The 9,344-nt window shown below is 42.0% G+C and overlaps 1 long non-coding RNA gene across 3 annotated transcripts in view; it reads left to right on the top strand.

Annotated features, from left to right (window-relative positions):
* The first annotated feature begins 6,374 nt into the window (after positions 1-6,374).
* Positions 6,375-9,344, top strand: part of LOC134538548 (uncharacterized) — a 46,845-nt gene continuing 43,875 nt past the window's right edge. For 2 of the 3 annotated variants that reach the window (XR_010076170.1, XR_010076168.1), the window contains exon 1: positions 6,375-6,467. This is a non-coding gene — a long non-coding RNA (uncharacterized LOC134538548). The remainder of the gene's footprint in view (positions 6,468-9,344) is intronic. The other variant, XR_010076169.1, reaches the window with a different exon arrangement.

Here is a 9,344-nt window from a genome sequence, read left to right as displayed (position 1 = left end):
AAGGCCAATAGAGGGAAATTAAAGGGGGGGATGACGTCAAGACTTACCAAAACAGGGTGTTGGTCCTGGCGCTCAGAAGAGGGCGTCTCGTCTCCGAAACCCCGAACCACGATATTCGTGGTAGAAACGGAAGTCTTCATGATAAAATAAATATATAAATATAAAAATACTAAGTTTCTCTACTCATAACTAAACTACTGACTGGTTAATCTTAATTTTAGATAGGGACTTCAGCCCTCTAGTCTGAGAAGACTACATAATTTGAGATGCGATGCTGATGATTCGCCGAAGATCGCAGATACGAAAGGTACCAGTCAGTCAGGAGGCGCTCACCGAAGTCCCTTCTGAGCGGGATATCATCAGTATATAATAAGCGCGGGATCTCTAGAGAATGGGAGGGGGTTAGGCTCTGAGCCGAAAATTACCGAGCCCACCCGAAGGTGTCCGGCATAAAAAAAATTAGATCTTACTGGAGTAACTGCGCGACTGAGGCGCTATCTTTTGGTGGCGAGAAGAAGTACTAATACATCGACTAGTGACCGACGAAAGTGTCACGCTAGGGGGTAATGGAGTTACCAGAGGTGCCACCTAGCGGCCTGAGACATAAGGAGGAGAAAGGTTGTTGTCACCTCCGCGCGAGCGCTGGTGTCGGCGCTGCCGACGCCCACAAGTGGCGTTAGTGACCACAGCCGTCGCTAGATGTCGTTAAAGTCCAGAATCGTAACTGCGGTTGTCAAGCCTGAGATGGCCTTCAATTCGGTTAACGTCCCCGTGGGGTCGTCGTTCCTGGCTTCACTTCAGAGAAGAAAGGGTGGGGGAGCAGGGGGGGATGGCTTCAAAAAACGCATGGTCTGTGGGATGCAAGGCCCACGGGATCCTTCTGTCGTGTCTTTCTGCTAGTGAACCTTATACCGATTCGTGACAGAGTTAGCAGGGCTCAGCACTGCTTCACAAGCTGCTGTAGTCAAAAGTAGTCACGCGGAGAAATAAAGTTACCGGCCCCCGACGTGCCTGGAGGCGGGAGAAATATTAGCCAGAATGCTAAGCTAGCATTAGGCTGAGAAAGAAAATCAGCTCGCCTCTGAGAACAGAGGCTGAGGGTCTGGCCATAAAGAAAATAAGATGAGAAAAAAATATATATTTACAAAAATATTTAAGATTACAAAATTTTAAATAAAACAAGCCTAAATCCCTAATACACGGCACACAGGTATGCGGCTGGAAATATACCCTGAAACTTCCTACTTGGCTGTGAGGCTGCTCGGCCATGTGGAGGACTTAATGGTGCGGAATAATCGTAGACAACACAGTTTATATTAAATTGGCTTTTAATCCACGGATTTCTCTGGTGGTACGCATTGGTACGCTGTACTCCCTACACGTACACTGCGCGGTGGCAGAACTGCTACAAAAGCTAGGATAATGCGCTATGCGGCATCTGAGCCATTGTAATATTACACTTACACACGCTGATTACAAAACAAAACACGACACTAACATAACACTCTGAATTTGCCGCGGCAGTCTCGCGGGGTCGTGATTACTAGTTCGCCGGAGATGGCCAGTGGTTGGAGACTACCGAACATGGCCGCCTCGCAAGGGAGGGAAACAATCACCTCCTTTTTGAGTCGGCGTCAAAAACTTATATCAACTTAATTTGCTCTATTATAAGCTAAAAACACATTCCAGGTGCCCCATTAAAAGTTAGCACCTGGTAATTGGGTGCTTAAGGCTTAACAACTATTTTATAGTATTTAATTATTTGAATTGTGGCATCAAGTTGGCGACTGTAAATTTATTAACATATTTTCGCACTGTGAACTGCTTTAGTTGGATTTCTCCTAATATGACTCTATCATTTTTGCGGGTACTTTAATTAAGGCCAGTGGCTGTGGTGACTGGTAATGAGATTCGTTGTCTACTCCGTGTGTGCGGTACTCCCACGGGGTAGCTACGACTGCCGTCAGCCGCGGTCTCGTGTTCGAGATCGGGCGCAGGTCCTAGCGGGATTGCTGGCTTTCTTAGCGTTTTCTGCTCCGGGAGGGCGCCAGGCTAGCTCGGTGTCTAACCGTGTGGTGGTCGTGGGTTCGTTGCCCCAGCGTGGTCCGCTAGAACCGTCGGCGGTGGTGAATTTTGTGTCCTGATTGGGTTGTTTAAGTTAATTGAAATACACTGTTTGGTTTTTCTACGGGTCGCACGTCGCGCATGGGGGTGCGGGGTGGAATTTTTATTGTTCACGATTGACACTGGTTCATTACATTGGGCGCGAGGTTTACTCGGTGGTACATGACTGCCAATGGGGCGTCGGAACACGTAGAAGTTTTGTTTACACTATGATTACAATTACACTTGATAAAATGGCACTCTGTGGTGCTTTTAAGTACACGATTATACTGCACACGTTTTTTGAGAGGGGCAGCTGCGTGCCTCTACGTGTGTTTACTTAAGTCCTCACGCCAGTTGCAGTCGAGGGAGAGCATTCAATTAGCATCGGCTAATTTCGTAATCTGTAAGTGGCGACGCGCGGGGCCACCTGTGCGAACCGCGGCTCGCTATTAAATTAAAACACGTTTACTCTTGAAGGTAGCCTGTGCCTGTGCACTAGGCGATTAAATAAAGTTCTGGGGTGGCGGGAGACGGCCCGTACCGAATACTGCACGGCCCCACGTAATGCTTTGTGTGGGGCGTGTTAAATTGATGCGGCTGGGTTAGGCCCTACACCGGAAAAAGGACCGGGCGCACACGGGGAGTATTAAAAAGTGGTTTTGGTTGTGACTATAATTACCAGATGGAAGTTCGGTGAAACAAAGAGATGCTGGCTCCCCGTGGGACGTGCGTCCGTCCCGGTCCGCGAGTCGCGCTGTACTGATGTGCAGCCCTGGCGCGAGGGGAGGGGTAAGCTCCCTGTCGCGCCAGAGTTTCTAAAGTTCCGTTATTCGTAAAAATCTATATAATTAACTAATTTTAAGTGGCTCTAAATTCATATAATAAAACATAATGATTAATCTAATATTTATATATGTTATAGAAATGACATTTAATAAGTTTGTCTAAAATAAGTTTGAATATTAGAGTCAAGCTGGAGACTGTCTGTTTCTTGAAAACTACTCCAGTGGTGAACGATAATGCTAATTTGGGGGTGGTTTGAATTACGTCACATGTTTCCCCACTGAAATTAGGCTGAAGGTCGCAAGGGTTGCACTCACAGCTGTTTTAGCGGAAAACCACACGTGAGTGAGCCGGGCACTCCTAGTCGCACTTTATTAATTAGGGGCTTTTGTTTGTTTTTGATTACGTTATTATTGCGTGGGGAATTATGTAGGCACGGTGAGTGCATTGCATGCGTAATTAGAAATGGCTCGCTATTCTCTACCTTGGGGCTGCGGTCCGCTCACTTGACTCGGGTGGGCCATGGCTAGGGGCGCTTTCCGTTAGCGGAGCCGAGTACTGGCGGGTACAGGTCGGGCTTTGGGGTGGCCTTCGGCCGTACGATGTCACGACGCACTTGCTTAATGCCTGTGAATTAATAATTGTGTCCTAATGTCTTGTTCCTTAATTGTTTTACGGGGTCGAGCCCCTGGGGTTTCGTGCCCTTAAGTTTATTTAAGTCTAGTGGGATCACGCCCGAGGCGCTCGCCTGACTCATTCCCGCTGGGCTAGGGGTGAGCACCGAAAATGGGATCTGGTACTAGCGGTGCGGAGTACGAGCTTAGAGGCCATGGTTGGGACGACGTCAACGTGTGGTACACGTATTTATTAGCGGACATATTTGGGTACAAAATATTGCACGACACTACTCGTGGTTGATAATTTGGACATAATTGATACACAATATTACACTACACTACTCTTGATTAATTATGATTGTGTCTCCCTAAGGCAGTCCGTTAGAGGGGGGAATTCGTGGGTTGTTCTGGAGTCGGCCAGGTCCGTTAAGTGACTGACCTTAAGGCGGCCTTGTGGCCCGTGGCCTTAAGGCAGGAATTACGACGGCGGGGTTAAGCCCTGCACCGTAAAAACCGACCCAGTGTCATGTGGGGAGTTGACGTTACAAAGGATTTGGTTCATGACTATATTTACCAGAGTGAAGAATCGGTGAGTTACGAAATTGAAGGTTCCCCACGGAACGAACACAGGAAAACATCCACCCCGGGCCGCGAGCTGATCTAGACTGCAGGAGGGGGCTGTAGCTTGGTGCGCGGGGGGGGGGGGGGGGAACAGTTCCGCCGTGCGCTAAATTACGAGTGAAGAAAAGAAATTGCAGTTATTCGGTTTTTAAATGAACCCTTACTTTGTTAATTGTTCATGACCCTTGTTCGAATATTAACACTGACATAAAAAAATGAATTATGAAATACTGATTAAAGTTTTAGTTAAAGAAATTGAAAAATATTATTTAAATGATGAGTCAACTTAAAGACTACTGACTAGTTGGTAAAAACCACTGTTTATGTTTTTGTTTGTGGGTGTGTTCTGGATATTGCTTCAGCACTTTGTTTCCAACTTAAATTAAGGCTCTAGGCCGCGATAAGAATTAAGGGCATTCATTAAACATTTTGCCCGGAAGGGGCTAACACTCGTGCTCTACGACGCTGCCTCCATCCGGGTTCTCAGTTCGAGACCGGGCGTGTATCCTAGCGGGAAACTGTTCTTATTAAAATTGTGTTCCGGGAGGGCATCAGGTTAGCTCAGCGACTAACAAGATTTGTGTTTCGTGGGTGTGTTGCCCCTGCGTGGCTCGCTAGGACCGTCGGTGAAGTTCACGGCTGGAGGGGTCCCTAGCTGGTATCCCATCACAGGCCCTGTGCAGCATAATACACTGGTTCCTAGCTGGGATAGGGAGACTCAATACAATAACCAACACGAACTCGAGATTTATACTGTCGATTACACGTCGCGCACGGAGTCTGCGGAGTGGTCGTTTAATCAGGTGGACAATTACAGTTGCAATTATACTTACATTATATTTGCTTGGCGCACAAGTAATTACTCTACAAAAAAATACACTTGGTTAAAAATAGTGCCCTGAATCACTATTTCTAGTTTAAGCCCTCACGACAGCCGAGTTTTTTTTTTGGGGGTGGGGGTGGGGTTGATAGGAGGCGGCCAATCCCGAAAGTTACTAATTTGGCGGCGTCCGTGTTCATCTGTGTGAGTCGCGGCCCGCAGTTAAATTAGATGAAAAGTTTTTACGCATAGCTGTCGTCCGCGTCCGTGCAATCAACATTGAGTAAAAGTTCGTTGGTAGTGGGAGTCGTGCCATAAGATGAACTACCCCACATGATGGCTTGTGCGGGGAGTTTAAAGTTAAGCAGTCGGGTTAGGACCTGCACAGTAAAAGAACCGGGGATGCACGAGGAGTTTATGTAAAGAGAATAAAACAGGTTTAGGTCGATGACTTATAATTACCAGAAATAATGCTCTATGTAAAACAAAGGATGATGGCTCCCCGTGGAACACACACGTCCGCCCCAGTGTGCGAGTCGCTCAGTACTGGCATCTGGCCTTGGCGTAAGGGATGGTCTCGGCATTCTCTCGCGCCAAAGTTGCTAAAGTTCTGTTATTAGGAAATTATTTTAATAAGAAGAAGTTGAAAGCAGCTCTAAATTCATACATTAATTATTCTTAATTCATACATTAATTATTAATCTGATTGGCAGATGGTCTTTAATAATTACGGTTAATTAATTTGTGTAAATTAAGTTTCAATGTTCAGAGTCACACCTGAGACTGTTCGTCGCTGGCTCACCGCTCCTGTGGCTAGTTACACATAAAAACCGGGGAGGTAATATTTACGTTAACACAACACTATAATTAATTAAGACTGAAGGCCACAGGGAGACACTCACAAACTTATTATGGCATGTTCATATGTGAGTAACTCGGGCACTCCTGCATCGCATTTTCCCTGGGCGGGGTTTTTAATTAATATTGAAGTTACCCTTAAATTATGTTAGATTGTTAATGAACGGGGGTCGAGGTGTTTAATTAATTAGACACGGCCTTTGGTTCTACCTTCGTATCAACCTTATGTTCGTCATGTCCCCTCTCTTCCTGTACATTTATAATAGGTCTCAATAGAAATCTCTCCACTTAACATAAATTTATACTCTAACATGTGTTATTTTTTAGTTGAGATACAATTATTTAAACACACTGAAGAGAATACATATGGTGTAATATTTATGAAATTTAATTGCAATATTATTTTAGAATCACTTCAAAGCCATTTTGTTTCATAGTTAATTTGTGTTGAAAAATTAATACATTAATTCGTTAGCATATTTAATACGTTCTTTCAAAATATTTAATATTTTTAAATTTGTCGGTGGGCATTCCATATGCAGTGTATCTAAGCCGCTTCCGGAATAATTAACGGTTTTTGTGAATTTCCGAATTCGTCGCAGTTTGTTTGACCATCGTGGCTGTCATGCATTATATAAAACGCTATTGGTATGTCTTTCGAGGTAGGTAAATTACAGTTTATATAATTTAATGTATGTCTAACAGTTCTTAATTTATGTATTTTATCACAAAAACTTTTTGGGTTGATGTAAAAAGGCATTTTAGTGCATTTCGTTCATTTTGTTCTAAATACTGGCAATGGGATCCGGCACATCTCTAGTCTTAACTCATTTTTACTCTGCAAGTATTTGTTTCATCAAGGCGCATGGCATTGTCACCTGGCTGTTATTCTTTATCTGGGCAGCTCGGATTGCTGAAATTCCTTACTTCTAGCTGTATACAGACTGGTTAAAAAAATGTGCGTGAATTTAGTCTGTTTATACAGCATATAATCTCGTGAATGTTTGTAACATTTATGGCCCGTCTACAATAGCAATGTCCTAAACTGTGTCCGAAGGACACTCTTCGCAGATTGGTCCACGTGACCCTCTGACGTCATACGTCAAGTGGGCGAAGGTCCGAACCTCTCTGGTCGAAGACATTCGTCAATTTGAACTTTTTGTCCCAACCTGTGTACTTCGGACACAGAAAAAGAACAGAACACTCACAATATTTGAATTTCCGGTGCCCGTTTGAAAACGTGGTGTTTGTTTTTTTTATTGAAGGAAATGGAAGGTGTTGTAAGTCACTTATAACTTACATAACTTTCATTAGTTCAATCTCAAACTACAAAGCATCAAAACAATAAACAAAAACATTTGGTTTGGCACATTTACTGTGCTCTTTGATAACTTTAGAAATCAAAACATTCGGACATCGGACATCGCTATTGTGGACAGGGTAGTTTTCGGTGAGAGAGTGTGACGTCACTCACATTCGGATAAGGACACAGACCACACACAGGTTCAGACTATATTAGACGGGCTCTTAGATTGCTAGGCAGGCTTTGAAGAAAGGCTATTTATTGCAGCCAAAACTTATGATGCTTCGGTCATATCTTATCTGCTGGAACATGTTCGGTTCTACCTGTTGCTGTGGTTGGATGTAATTTGCACAAAGTATAGTTTATATACAGTGCTAAGGTATCTGCTCTCCTAGTATAATATGTGAAGTTGGTGATGGTCCTTCTGGGTGAAGGAACGAAATACAAACTTCTTTTTTAATATTATTTGAGTCCAACCACCACTCCTTATTGTAAGAACACAATTTCTTCATATAGAACGTCTTCATCACCAGTGCTGATGTGTACCCTTTGTGTTTGTGAATCTTCAGCAAATGAGTAAATTTTGTTTTTGATATTATCTAGATCTATAGCCCGTCCCACTCTTAGATTGCAGTACACGGCTTATGGCGCGCGCTGTTGCCAAATCTCTAACACATTACGAATTTCAGGAGATGTGTTTTTTTGTAATTCGGATTGAACAAGAAGCATTTTAAGAAATCATATCGTAATTTATAATATTTTATACTATTACACATATAAATTTGTAATAATGCCACTTTTATGTAAATTTCAAATAAAAACTACCTATTGTAGACGAAAATTTCTTATAGATTTTCTTTTATGTTCTAAAAATCCCATTTTCATGAGCTCAATAAATGCCGTATTTTTGGACAAGTCATGTCCAATATGATAAATAAAATACGGTAATGGAAATTCTCGGTCGAGTAAGTTATGGGAAAATCCGAACAATTGGGTCGAAATGGGGAAGATTTTTTGAAAAACAGAAAAATCGCAACAACTTCCATAATATGAATAATATCGCATCCGTTTTAACGTATGATAAATCATAGTACCTAATGTCAAAAAATGTTTTCTAAAAAAATTTTTGATATGACTAGCCATAACTGCATGGGTTCGAAAAAAATTTTCACCGGACAAAAAAGAAAACGTAACTGCCTTAGTAGACCACCTTATCAAATCTGTTTGAATTGTTTGTAAATATCATAATTATTTTCCAAAACTTTGTCTAAAACAATGTTTGATAAGATGCTTGGTGTTGAGAAGGATAGAAAAATAATTCAAATATTGTACCATGATCGCTATTAAATTCCTTCGTATTTATTTCATACATTTTACATATTATGTTCAAGATACGATTAAAATATTTTTGTAACAACCATTACTGCAAGGGGAAGAAAAAAATATGGGTTGAAGGATATAAAAATCCCTTTTTGTTCTAATGTAAAGAAATATAATAAATCAAAATCTTCCTGCGCCTTTAGGCTGTGCCGATAAGGAATTTTTTTTAACTTTAACTTACAACAAGAATCTGTTCACAACATTTCATTCATAGGAATTTTTACGATAAAAGTAACGTTAACTTGATTAAGAAATTAATAACATCACATACCTTTTAATCACTATTGCTACTGCTGACCAATGTTGATACCCCTTCCATAAGAGTAGCACAGAGCTGACCAGAAGAATGGTAAGCTTCCTTAATTGCATTGCACACACTCATATTTTTTTGAAAAATACTCAAATACATTCAACACAATCTTGCGCTCCCTCCCGCGTAGCCTACCGATATAATTTCTTTTCAGTGTTCTATCTTCCAAGTTTTATATGTACGTAATAAAAATAAATGTAGAAAATAATATCACGTATGTTAATATATAATTTGTCAAAATTATAACTAACGAGTCACCGGACACAACGCGTTGCTTCGTCACGAGACGCGATACTAACTGGCAGGCTGGTTTTCAGAAATGAGTCTCTAAGGAAATACATGGTTGACTAAGGAAGCCATGTATTTGAAATTGCTTGCATGACAAAACCCCACTTATCTAAACACACGACCCTGTTTCCTCTTACGACGGCAGCGCGTGCTCTTGTACTGATAAGACACATCTTTAACAGCTGTTTCCACGGAAACTGTAGAAGCAATTGAGATGGAGCTGCTTTTAAAAACTAATTCAATTCATTGTGAACATTT

The sequence above is a fragment of the Bacillus rossius genome, chromosome 13 (assembly GCF_032445375.1).
Source record: "Bacillus rossius redtenbacheri isolate Brsri chromosome 13, Brsri_v3, whole genome shotgun sequence".
Taxonomy (NCBI): Eukaryota; Metazoa; Arthropoda; class Insecta; order Phasmatodea; family Bacillidae; genus Bacillus; species Bacillus rossius.
Note: the sequence above shows the minus strand (reverse complement) of the source record. Positions and strands in the feature narration are given on the sequence as shown.